At 40.3% G+C, this 12,730-nt stretch overlaps 1 pseudogene; it reads right to left on the reverse strand.

The window, feature by feature from the left end:
• Positions 1-295: 295 nt before the first annotated feature.
• Positions 296-391, reverse strand: LOC130025901 (uncharacterized; annotated as a pseudogene).
• Positions 392-12,730: the final 12,339 nt, after the last annotated feature.

Genomic DNA, 12,730 nt, shown 5'->3' on the forward strand with positions numbered 1-12,730 from the left:
TAGTATGGCCACTCCAGCTTTGTGGAGGTCATATTTTCTTGAAAACTTGTTTCCCACTCTTTTACTTTTAGCCCATGGGTGCTTTGATTGTTCAGACGTGTTTCTTGCAGGCAGCAGAACGTTGGTTTCAGTTTTCTAATTCATCTTCCTATTCTGTGCCTCTGAATTGGCACATTTAGTCCATTGACCTTGAGAGAGATTGTTGTTTTGGGGATTTGTGCTCTCTTTATGTATAATTTTTGTACTTGTGGGGATTGTCTTAGCTTAAAGTATAACTGTTAATTCTTCTGGCAACATAAATATGGAATGCTTTACAAGTTTGCATGTTATTTCTGTGCAAGGACCATACTCATCATTGTATCATTTCAATTTTAATATATGTTATCAAAACTATTAGGAGTTAATTTTTCCATATTTTTCTCTTCTTATTACTTTGACTGTTGTCCTTCCTCACTCCTATGGCAGACAATGATTCCTAATCAAGGAATGTATATCAAAGCAGCATGAATAAATAGATTTAGAACTTTAATGTCCCAGAAATAAAAATATGGTTTTTACTATATTATCGTTTACCATACCCCCTAGGCATTAGTTTTACAAAATAATTCTTTTGGAAGATGGTATATGAGTTTGTTTAATGTTGTTCCCTGAATCCTTCATTAAGACCATTAAACTAGAGCCTTTTGCTGTTCTCATCTCAGTCCTTTGTACATCTCCAGGAAAAGGTGGATGGTGTTGTCTGCACTTTGACCACCTTGAATGTATGTAGGATTTTTCTCCTGAAGGATGAGGTGAGAAGCATATTGATGATTTCATTCCACATTATTACAAGTTCAACTTGAACGGAAGGTGAGAATCATATGGCTCCTATAAAGGACAGAACAAAGGGTCTCAGTGAAGTTTAATGGCCAACTCACATTAACAACATAGATGACTCAAAGTAACCTGTGTGCATCTTTGTGTGTAGTGAGTTTCATATCTACTGATAGTGATTGTCAGTCATGACACATGGGCAAAACAGACCTGTAATTAAAAAATCTAGTTCTCTGAGCAGAGTGGGGTCTCTGAGGTGATTGACCAAGTGTGTAGTAATTTATTACTAAGCACATAAGTATTTTGAATGATGTGTACTTTTCGATTTAAAATTAATTCCAAATATGTCTAAAACGACAATGTCCTGACCTCGCACCTGGCTTTCCTCACTGGGGCCCCTTGGAGGTGGCGTGGTGAGATTCCCTCACCACCCTGATTAGAGCCCCAGCAGCTGAAGACCTCTGCAACCAGCCATAGGTACGCTTAAGACCACCCTTCCCAAGCTTGAAGGAGCCTCATGCATGAAGGAACTGGAAGAGGAACCCAGATGTGCAGGACCGGGGGATGAGATCTCTATGGCTGCTCAGATCAAGACTGTGCCCCCTCCTTCCAGATCCCCCATCTTCTAATAATTCAGTGCTACAACCACGAACTGCCCCTGGATCCATGTAATGCCATCAATGGCCAACATCCAGAGACTGGATCCTATTTAGAAGACAGCAACTCTGATTGTCCAGTTCTCACTCTCAGAGAACCTGGTAGGCTTCTGCGAGTATCTTGCCCGCATGGTGGAGTCTTTGTTTCTGGTCACTGTTTCTTTTGAGGTACAGAAGCTGCTTAATTTAAGATAGTCCCCTTTGTTTATCTCTGTTTCCAGTTGCTTGGCAAGTGGCGTGTTATATTTGAAGATACCTTTAGCTTCAATGACGTGGAAGGATTTGCCGACCTTGTCATCAATGAACCTGAGGGATTCTGGTCTGATGTTGAGGCCTTTGACCCATTTTTATCTGACTTTTGTGCATGGTGTTAGGTAGAGGTCTGAGCCATTTTTTTTTTGCTTGTAGCTGTCCAGTTTTTTCTGCACCGTTTGTTAAGGAGGACTCTCTTGAACCACTTCACATGTCTTTCTCCCTTATAAAGATTAGATGATTATATATTTGAGGGTGTGTGTCAGTATATTCAATACTTTTCCATTGGTCTGCAGCTGAGTCTTTGTTTGAGTCCCATGCTGTTCTCATTATTATCGTTTGTAGTAGAGTTTGAGGTTGGGGAAGGTGATGCCTCCATTGTTTTTTCCCCAAGAATTGCTTTAGCTATTCATGTGCGTTTGTTGTTCCATGTGAATTTCAGGAGTGCTTGATCAATTTCTTTGAAGAATGTCATGGGTATCTTTATAGGGATCAAGTTGAATTTTTACAATGCTTCGTGGAGAATTGCCATTTTGACAATGTTAAATCTCCCATTCCATATGCAGTATATATGTTTCCATTTCCTCGTGTCCTTTTTAATTTCCTGATGTATAGGTCCTTTACCTCTTTAGTTAAGCTGATTCCAAGGTTCTTGATTTTCTGAGGCACGATTGTGAATGGGATTGCTTTTTCATGTCACTTTCTTCTCTCTCATTACTTGCATATAAAAAAGCCATAGACTTTTGGGTATTGAGTTTATAGCCTGCAATTTTACTATAAATGTCTATTGTCTCTGGGAGTTTTTCTTAGAGTTTTTAGTATTCTCTGAATATAGTATGATATCTTCTGTGAAGAGTGAGAGATTATTTCTAATTTTCATACATGAAAAACCCTTAATATCTTTTTCTTATCTATTTTCTCTTCCAAGTACTTCCAGTACTACATTGAACAGAAGTGCCAAAATGAATTTTTACTTAGCACATTCTGTCTGTAAATTTCTATGCTAAGAACGGTGGAAGAAACAGTGATATCTTAGTAATTTACAAGTAAATTATGAAGACAGATAATTTAAAAGAATTTCTTTGTATAAATTTCCAAAATGTGTAGCTTTTATTAAATATATTAAGAATAAATCGTAGGTCTTGATTATACCATGAAGATTATTTTCCTGTTAGAATTTACCCTTCTAAAATGCAAAAAGAGACACATTTTGAAAATGTTGATTATTCGTTCATTCATTCAATGAATATTTGTTAGTCTGGTGGTGCAGTGCCTGCAGGAAGTCAACCTGTACCCTCAGGTGAGTACATCAACAGTCTGATGGTGTCTTCATGCTTCCTGATAACCTCAAATCGCCACTGTGCCTCTAGCTGGCTCCCAACAACTCAGGACTACGTTTCCGGAGAAATTAAACTCCCGAAAGATATGTGGGAGCCATGTTAACAAACCACCCCTGGCTCAGCTATACAAGCTAATGGATTGGTCTTGTTTCAGAGACCCATATACAAATCTGGAACATATCAACAGCCACAGTTAACCTTGGACCTGCAAAAGGCTGAACACACTAGGTTAAATCGGAGGGAGGCAGGTTAGTTTGGTGCCCACCCAAACAGAACCCAGTGCAGCCACTTGCTCCCACAATCCAAAATCGCCACCATGCTCTCTTCTGGTTTCCATCGTCTCAGGATGGCTCTCACTGAAATATAACAGCTGAAAATTCGGATATGCGGGTTTTGTGACTGAAATCTCCAGGCTTTCTTGGGCAGGATGGGCATCCCACCCCCACTGCCCTGTACTTATGGAAGCCTAGGCAGCCATTTCCATACCTCAAAGCTACTCCAGGCTTCCCTTCCTGATAAAAATGCTAAATTCCTTGAACACACATGATGACCTCTTAGTACCTGTACGAGACCCTTAATGCACAAAATAAAAAGGAGACAGAGAGAAAGAATCAAAGATCCTGCCATAGAGACAGGCTGGTGGTGGGGGTAGGGTGTTGGGGGATGGCTTTAGGGAACCAGGAACATTGGTGGGAAATGTACACTAGTGGAGGGATGGATGTTGGATTGTTATATGACTGGAAGCAAATTATGAATAGATTTGTAATGGTCTATCTCACAGATATTCAATAAAACATTAAAAATATATATCCTTAATTTGTAACTCAGACTACTGATAGAACTTTAAAACCCAGCATAACTATTTTTGTGTTCTCTGTAGGAAAACAATGTTACTCACCTGTGTGCCAATAGCTTGAAGAATGCTAAACCCAAAGATACATCAATGACTGTCTTTGGCATGAATATTGTAATTGCAGCTATGCTATGTTTTAGAATCAGTTCATGGACAAGAAATCAAGAGGAGCAAGTGGCAAAGAGCATCAGTGTTGAATAGATACATAATGTTTGAGGAGCTTGCAAGGGAGACTAAAGATTTGGCATGAGAAGAGGAAAGAAACAGAAGAGTGAAGTACTAATAAGTATCATGAGAAAAATGCAAGGGAGGACATTTCCTGGCAAGTGTCACACTCTGTTGAGCTTTTGGTCAGGATAAGTATTAGAAAGTATCTTTCCCATTTAGTGGTAAAAAGGTAATTTTGATGGGTGCATTTAAATATTACTTTAAAAATTAGAATCACCAAGAGATACACAGTTACAAAGATGCTCATAATTGAGTTTCAGTCATCTAATGTTCTAGAACCTTTTCAGTATATTGGGGCATTTTTGAAGAAATATCCCTGGTGCGAAGACTAGGGCATCTGAATCTTAACACATTTCACCAAATATATGATCTGTACTCACATGATTTACACTGTCTCCCCTGCTCTTTGATTTATGTTTTCATGCAATATTTCCTTGTGAACCTCACCTCAAGTGAGGCTCCCTATTTAAGACAAGTACATGTTTCTGGGGCACTACATATTTTTTGGTTGCTGGGAGAGACTCTAAAGCAATGCTCAGGAGGTGTGGGGGCCCCACAGACAATTCTCAGAAAACGTGGCCATGGTGCTTGGGGTCCTCTGAGGCTATACAGCCTTTGATACTCTGGCAAGCAGGTGGTGCTGGGAGTCAAATTGGGTGCATGTGAGACAAGTTACATAAGCACTACACTATCTCCTGCGGCCCTGGGTATTAGATTTATGTCAGCATTCTGAGGTCCTCCCTTTTGTCAGAAAGCAGAGACTTGTGCAGGAGAAAGTGGAAGAGACTTTAGGGTTTAGCTAGGTTGACTGTGAAGCTGGTGATACCATTAAGATTGGAACATAAAGTAAAAATAAAACAAGAGCTCCGTGCCTTTTCCCGCTGAACTCGACACCCTCCACAGGGGTACACCTGCGGGCAACACCTGCAGCAGCTCCTTTGGAATATCCATCACCTAATCAGCCCCTCCCCTCCAGGTGGGTATAGGGAGCACAAGCCAGGTTCACCACTCGTCCACTCCTCAGCCCCAGCCCCCACCTTTTCCTGCAGAACTGGACACCCTCCAGCAGGGGACACCTGAGGCAGCTCCATGGGATTTTCCATTGCTCCTCCTACATTCCAGGATCCTGGGTGGGAGTGACCCTGGGATGAGCCAGAGGCGTGGCCACCATATAGGGAGCGTTTCCTCCCAGAAGTGGGCGTGGCCTTCTCCTGGGTGGCCAGCCGCAGTTATATTTCCCAATCTGGGCACTCAGGACTTTCATCTCTCACTTAGTCGCTTAATACCGACTAAAAATTTCTGACCACCTCTACTAGAATACAATAACATCCCACTTTCCTACTCCATTTATAACAAAAGACCTGTATGAAATGTGCTGTACAAGCTCAAAACTAAAAAGTACCTCCTCCAAAGCGCAAATCTCCACCACGAGGAGAATATGAAGAAAAGAATCCCGAATCCTCAACCGAGGTTTTCCACAATTGCACTCTCTTTGATAAAGAATTCCAGGATAAAATGCAGAGGGTGTTCAAGGACCTACTCAAAGAATCAATGGAAGAGATATCCAAAGACTAAAAGAAGAAATGAAAAAACAATAGAAAAGAGAGCCAAGAAAATACAGGAAGAAAAGAGAACAGAATTTTAAAAAGCTACAAAAAGAAGAGTCACAAATAAAGGATTCAGTGGATGAAATTAAAAAGTTAGTAAGTGCCCTTAGCAATAGGATAAGTGCAGCTGAAGAGAGGATCAGCGAGCTTGAAGATGAGCAACAGAAATCCCACTGGGAAGAACAAGCAATAGGAAAAGACCTCAACCCCAATGAAAAAGCTAGAGTAAAAGAAACCATTGCTGAAAAGCTCCCAGAGTTAAGGAAAGCAGACATCCAGATCCAAGGAGCCAGAAGGGTACCAGCTAAAGAAGACCCCAAAAAAATCACTCCAAGCATATCATAGTCAGAACGATGGATGCTGTGGACAGAGACACAATATTACAAGCAGCAAGGTCAAAGAAGGAAATTACATACAAAGGAGCACCCCTTAGATTCACAGCAGACCTATCAGTGGAAACCCTCAGAGCCGAAGGCAATGGTTGTATATAGTGAAAAAATTCAAAGAAATGAATGCCTCACCGAGAATACTCTATCCAGCAAAACTCTCACTCAAATTCGATGGAATGATACACCACTTTTTAGATAAACACAAACTCAGCAACTTCATACACTCAAAACAAATCTAAAAGAAGAACTAAAGGGGCTCCTGTAAGAAAAGAATGAAAACACGTGTAAACACAATCAACTCCTACAGGAAGATCGCACAAAACCCCATGACAATACTCTCCCTTAATGTCAATGTCTAAATGCACCTACCAAGAGACACAGAGTGGCAAAACGGATCCAGAAACTGAAACCAGAATTCTGTTGTCTACAAGAAACTCATCTGAACAATCAGAGCAAACACAGACTCAAAGGGAAAGGATGGAAAACAATCCTGCAAGCAACCAGCTCCATCACAAAAGCTGAGATGGCCACACTAGTATCCGACAACATTAATTTCAGGCTGAAAAATATTAGAAGGGACAGCGAAGGCCACTTTATCTTCATCAAGGGATACATTCCACAGGAAGAAATCATACTCTTAAATGTATAAGTACCTAATGAAGGAACAGCTAGATACTTAAAACAACTGCTAACAGATTTTAAAGAGGACAGTGCTAACAACACAATAGTAGATGGAGACTTCAACATCGCTTATCACCTCTGGATAGATCAACAAGAACAAAACTCAGCAAGGAAACATTGGCTTTGAATGAAGAAATAGAAGAGAAAGGACTTATAGAACTATACAGGGCTTTACACGCCCCAAAGAAAGAATACACATTCTTCTCCAGTGCTCTTGGAACATTTTCCAAAATCGACTATGTGCTAGGCCACAAAACATACCTCAATAGAATCAGAAAGATAGAAAGAGTATCAACAATCTTTTCAGACCATGATGCACTGAGGCTAGATGTGAATCACACGCAGACACGGACAACCAAATCGAACACCTGGAAAATAAACAAGTCACTGCTGAACAATGTGTGGGTCAAGAAGGACGTCATGGAAGAAATCAAAAGATACCTGGAAACAAATGAGAACGAAGACACGAACTACCAGAGCTTATGGGATGCAGCTAAAGCCCTATTAAGGGGAAAATTCATAGCTCTGCAAGCATATCTAAGGACGGAAGAAAGAAAAGATGCACATAAGCAACTTATTTCACAGCTCAACATCTTAGAAAAGGATCAAGAAAAGGAGCCTAAATCGGGCAGAAGGACAGAGATCATAAAACTTAGAGCAGAAATCAACAACATGGAAACCTAAAAAATAATCTGAAAGATCAATGAAACCAAGAGCTGGTTCTTTGAGAAAATAAACAAGATAGATAAACCACTAGCAACACTCCCAAAGAAACAGAGAGAGAGAAAACTAATAAACCGAATCAGAAATAAAAATGGAGATATCACAATGGAAACCAAAGAAATTCAAAAGATCATCAGAGACTACTTTGAAAGTCTGTATGCCAAGAAAAAAGAGAAGTTAGAAGAAATGGATAAATTCCTGGATTCCTATAATCTCCCAAAAATGAGTCAAGAAGATATAAAATACCTGAATAGACCTAGTCATGAAAATGAAATTGAAACTGTAATCAAAATTCTTCCCAAAAACAAAAACCCAGGTCCAGATGGATTCACTACCGAATTTTTCCAAACATTTAAAAAGGATCTACTGCCCGTCCTTCTCAAACTTTTCCAGGAAATTGAAAAAACAGAAACTCTCCCAAATAGTTTCTATGAAGCCCATCTCTCTCTAATACCAAATGGAAACAAAGACACCACGAGAGAAGAAAACTACAGGCCGATATCACTGATGAACACGGATGAGAAGATCCTGAACAAAATACTAGCAAAGAGATCTCAACAGCTCATCAAAAAGATCATACACCATGACCAAGTGGGATTCATCCCGGGGATGCAAGGATGGTTTAACATTTGGAAATCAACCAACATAATCCATCATATCAACAAAAGATAAAAATCATATGATCATATCAATAGATGTAGAGAAAGCAATTGAGAAGATCCAGCATCCGTTTATGATGAAAACCCTCGCCAAATTGGGGATTGAGGGGAGTTACCCCAATATAGTTAAAGCCAGCTACCACAAGCATACAGCAAGCATCATCCTCAATGGGGAAAATCTGAGAGCGTTCACCCTAAGATCCGGAACGAGATAAGGATTCTGACTCTCTCAACTGCTGTTGAACATAGTTCTGGAAATACTAGCAATAGCAATTAGGCAAGCAAAAGAGATTAAGGCCATCCAAATAGGAAAGGAAGAAATCAAGCTCTCACTATTCGCAAATGATATGATACTATACTTAAAGAACCCTAAAAACTCTACCAAGAAACTCCTAGAAATGATAGACTCGAGAGTAAAGTTACAGGTATAAAATAAATACCTAAAAGTCCATGGCTTTACTATACACAAATACTGAGAGAGAAGAAAATGACAAGATGAAAACAATCCCATTCACAATTGTGTGCCAGAAAATCATCTACATAGGAATTAGTTTAACTAATGAAGTAGAGGAACTGTACAAAGAAAACTACAAAACGCTGCTTCTTGAAATAAAAGAGGAAGCGAGGAAATGGAAAAATATCCCCTGTTCATGGATCTGGAGAATTTATATTGTCAAAATGGCAATACATCCAAAAGCACTGTACAAATTCAATGCGATCCCTATTAGGTTATGCATGACATTCTTCAAAGAATTGGAGCAAACACTCCTGAAATTTATATGGAACAATATGCCCCCACGAAGAGCTAAAGCAATTCTTGGTTAAAAGAAAATGGGAGGAATTAACCTCCCGAACCGCAAACTTTACTAAAAGTAGTAATAATTAAAACAGCATGATACTGGAACAAAGGTAGAGCTGCAGAGCTATGGAACGGGGTTCAATATACTGACATCTCCCCTCAAACATATGACCATCTAATCTTTGAAAAAGGGGCAAGAAATGCGAAGTGGAGTAAGGCAAGTCTTTTTAACAAATTGTGCTGGCAAAACTGGACGACTACGTGCAAACTACTGGGCTTTGATCTCTGCCTAACACAATGTACAAAAGTAAGATGAAAATGGATCAAAGACCTAAACATCAGACTGGAACCCATAAGGTACATTGAAGACAAAGTTGGCAAAACCCTCCATGACATTGAAGCTAATGGTATCTTCAAGGATGTCACGTCACTGGCCAATCAAGTGGGAATATCTTAAACTAAGAAGCTTCTGCACCTCAAAAGAAACAATGACTAAAATACAGACAGAGTCTACAGAATGAGGAAGGATATTCTCCAAATACACACCTGAGAAGGGGTTGATATCAAATATATACAAAGTACTGATTGAACTCCACAAGAAGAAAACATCCAACCCCAACAAAAAGTGGGGCAACGAAATCAACAGAGACTTAATCAAAGAAGAAATCCGAATGGCTAAAAGGCACATGAGAAAATGCTCTACATCTTTAATCATCAGGGAGATGCTGATCAAAACAACAATGAGATATCATTTCACACCACAGACACTGGCCCACATTCAAAAAAACAAAGGCAACCTTTGTTGGCATGATGTGGCGACAAAGGGACCCTCCTTCACTGCTGGTGGTAATGCTGACTGGCTCAACCCTTTCGGAAAACAGTAGAGATGATTCTCAAAAAATTAGAATTTGAGCTCCCATTTGACCCAGCAATACCACTCCTGGGAATATACCTCAGAGAAGCAAAAATGTATAGTCGAAGTGACCCCTGCACTTATTTTTTCATTGCAGTACTATTTACAATAGCTAGAATATGGAAAAAAACCCGATTGCCTGAGAATAGATGACTGGTTACAGAAACGTTGGTACATCTACACAATGGAGTACTATGTAGCATTTAGAAAAAAATGAAGTCATGAAATTTACTTACAAGTGGTACTGCATGGAAAATATTATGCTAAGCGAAATGAGTCAGAAAGAGAGGGACACACATAGAAAGACTGCATTCAACTGGTTAACATAAAGTAGCAAACTAAGAGAATAACACCAAGAACAGCTGTGATAAATACCAGGTTCTTCACTCCATGGCTTAGGTACCAGCCTCACACTCTAGGGGTAAAGGCAGCTCAGATAGAGAAGGGAGCACCAAAAAAAGGGTGCTGAGAAGATCCACCCAGAATGGGAGATGCATGCTGACAGCAGTCTATAGACAGAACATGATTGCCACCCTAAGTCTCTCCTACAGATTATAGCACCAAAAAGGAGAGATAGAAGAAAAGGGAGTGCCCTGCCACAAAGGCAGGGCAGGATGGGGGATAGGGGTTGTGAGGGATACTGGGAGTGGTAGGGGTGAAGAATGGGCTCTGGTGTTGGGGTGGGTACTCAATCATTGTATAACTGAAACCCAAGCACACAACTTGTAAGTCCACAACTGTAACTCATGGTGTTTAATAAAACAAAACAAAATAAAATAAAACAAGAGAAAGGTCTAACAATAGCAAACAGGACTGTAGTACTCAAAATATTTGGAAACAGGAACGTTGGCAAGTATTTTTAAATAAGCATCCAGGAGAGAATGTAGCATTGTGAGTGAACAAATTTACTGTATGGATTCATCTCATCCTCGAAACGGAAAATGACAATGTGATACAGTTACAAATTTTCAAATAAGATATATACCATCTACTTTTTGCTGTGTTTCTATGCTTTGCAAAGTATGATTCTAATTTTTAAATTTACTTTAATAATTGAAACAGTATTTGCCTGCATTAATCATTTTAATTAATGTTTTATTAAAATGTTTTTTAAATTATCAAAAATGTTTTATTAAAATGTCATTTTAAAAAACAAACATATAGTCCAAACAGCTATTGCAGTATGTAGAGGGTGTTTACCTTGTATGCAGCTAACCTGAGCTCAGTCCCCAGAACCCTGAACCTGCCAGGAGTGATCTCTGGATACAGAGTGGGAAGTGAGCCCGGAGCACATCTAGGTGCACTCCCCTCCCCACAAAAATGGAAGAAAAGAAAAGAAAAACATATAAATGATTCTTGAGTAACATAGAGAATAAGAGTGCTAACTCCTATATAACATTTGAAAAACGTCAAATTTAAGAGATAGTCTGCTATTGGCCAAGAAGATGGTTTTTTAAAATACAAATTATCGACCATCTATCTTCACTTCCATTCCTTCACATTCCAGTCTTCGCATGATGTTCTCAAGGGTGGCACTGAAGAGTTTCGGTGAAATGGTATCACCCTGCTGCACCCCTCTCTTGACATCAACGATCACTTCTTTGTAGAATGGTGAGATCCTGGTAGTGAATCCGCAAAACAGCTCACGGAGGATCCTGATGTATTGGGCTTGAATGCCCTGATTGGCTAGGGCTTCAATGACCGCTTCTGTCTCAACAGAATCAAAAGCCATCTTTAAATCAATGAACGTTAAACAGAGGGGCATCTTGAACTCCCGAGAAACCTCAATGAGCTTGGTTATCGTGTGGATATGGTCGATGGTGCTGAATCCTTTGCGGAATCCTGCTTGCTCACATGGTTGTCCTTCATCTAGTGTTCTGCCAATCCTATTTAGGATGACTCGAGTGAACAACTTGTAGATGACAGACAATAGGCAGATCGGGCGATAGTTGCCAATGTCATGGATGTCTCCCTTCTTGAACAGTAGTATGGTCCTGCTGGTTTTCCGTTGGGACGGAACCTCGCATTCAGACAGGTAGCGAGTGAAGAGCCAAGCCAGTGTATTGATGAGTACTGACTGCAGGTTCTTCAGGTGTTCAGGTCTGACCTTGTCTGGGCCACGTGCTGTTTGTTTCTTTACCAACGAAATGGCGTGTCGGATTTCGGAAGGGAGAACTTTGGGAACAACATATCCATCCTGTGGAATTTGGTATGTCGGCAAGTGGACATGGCTATCGAAGAGATTTGAGTAGAAGTCATGGATAATCTTCTCCATTGCCGTTCTGGAGGATGTGATTGATCCATCAGGACGTCGGAGGGCAGTCATCTTGGTCTTATAGTTGGCGAAGGACAGGCGGGCGCTACGAATACTTTTCCTGGCTTCTGCTGCATCTACCAGTACTTCTGATCTTCTCTCTTTGAGGTCTTCCTTGATCGCATCTCTGCTCTGCTTTGCGAGCTTGGACTTTAGCTTGCGGTTGCCTGAGGCATGCGCCAAACCACACTGGCGAATTAGCTCAAGAGTTTTCGAAGATAGGCGATTTTTTGTGGCTATCTCTCTCTTGGCGTTCCTCGCACATTCATGGAGGTGCTGAACCAGTGGATCGTATTCCTCGTCAATGTTGTCAACAATGGCATCTTCCCATGTTGCCGCAATACTACCAAAGAGTTCCCAGTTGGTAGTCATTCTGGGAGTTCTCTATTTGAACTTTGCAGCCCTTTCTCCCCGCTCTGTGAAGTAGAATTTTGCACGAAGGAGACAGTGGTCCGATCCAGTTCAAAATTTTGTGACAACAGCAACATCAGTCAGGGTAAACC

The sequence above is a fragment of the Sorex fumeus genome, unplaced genomic scaffold (assembly GCF_029834395.1).
Source record: "Sorex fumeus unplaced genomic scaffold, SorFum_2.1 ptg000032l, whole genome shotgun sequence".
NCBI classification, from domain to species: Eukaryota; Metazoa; Chordata; class Mammalia; order Eulipotyphla; family Soricidae; genus Sorex; species Sorex fumeus.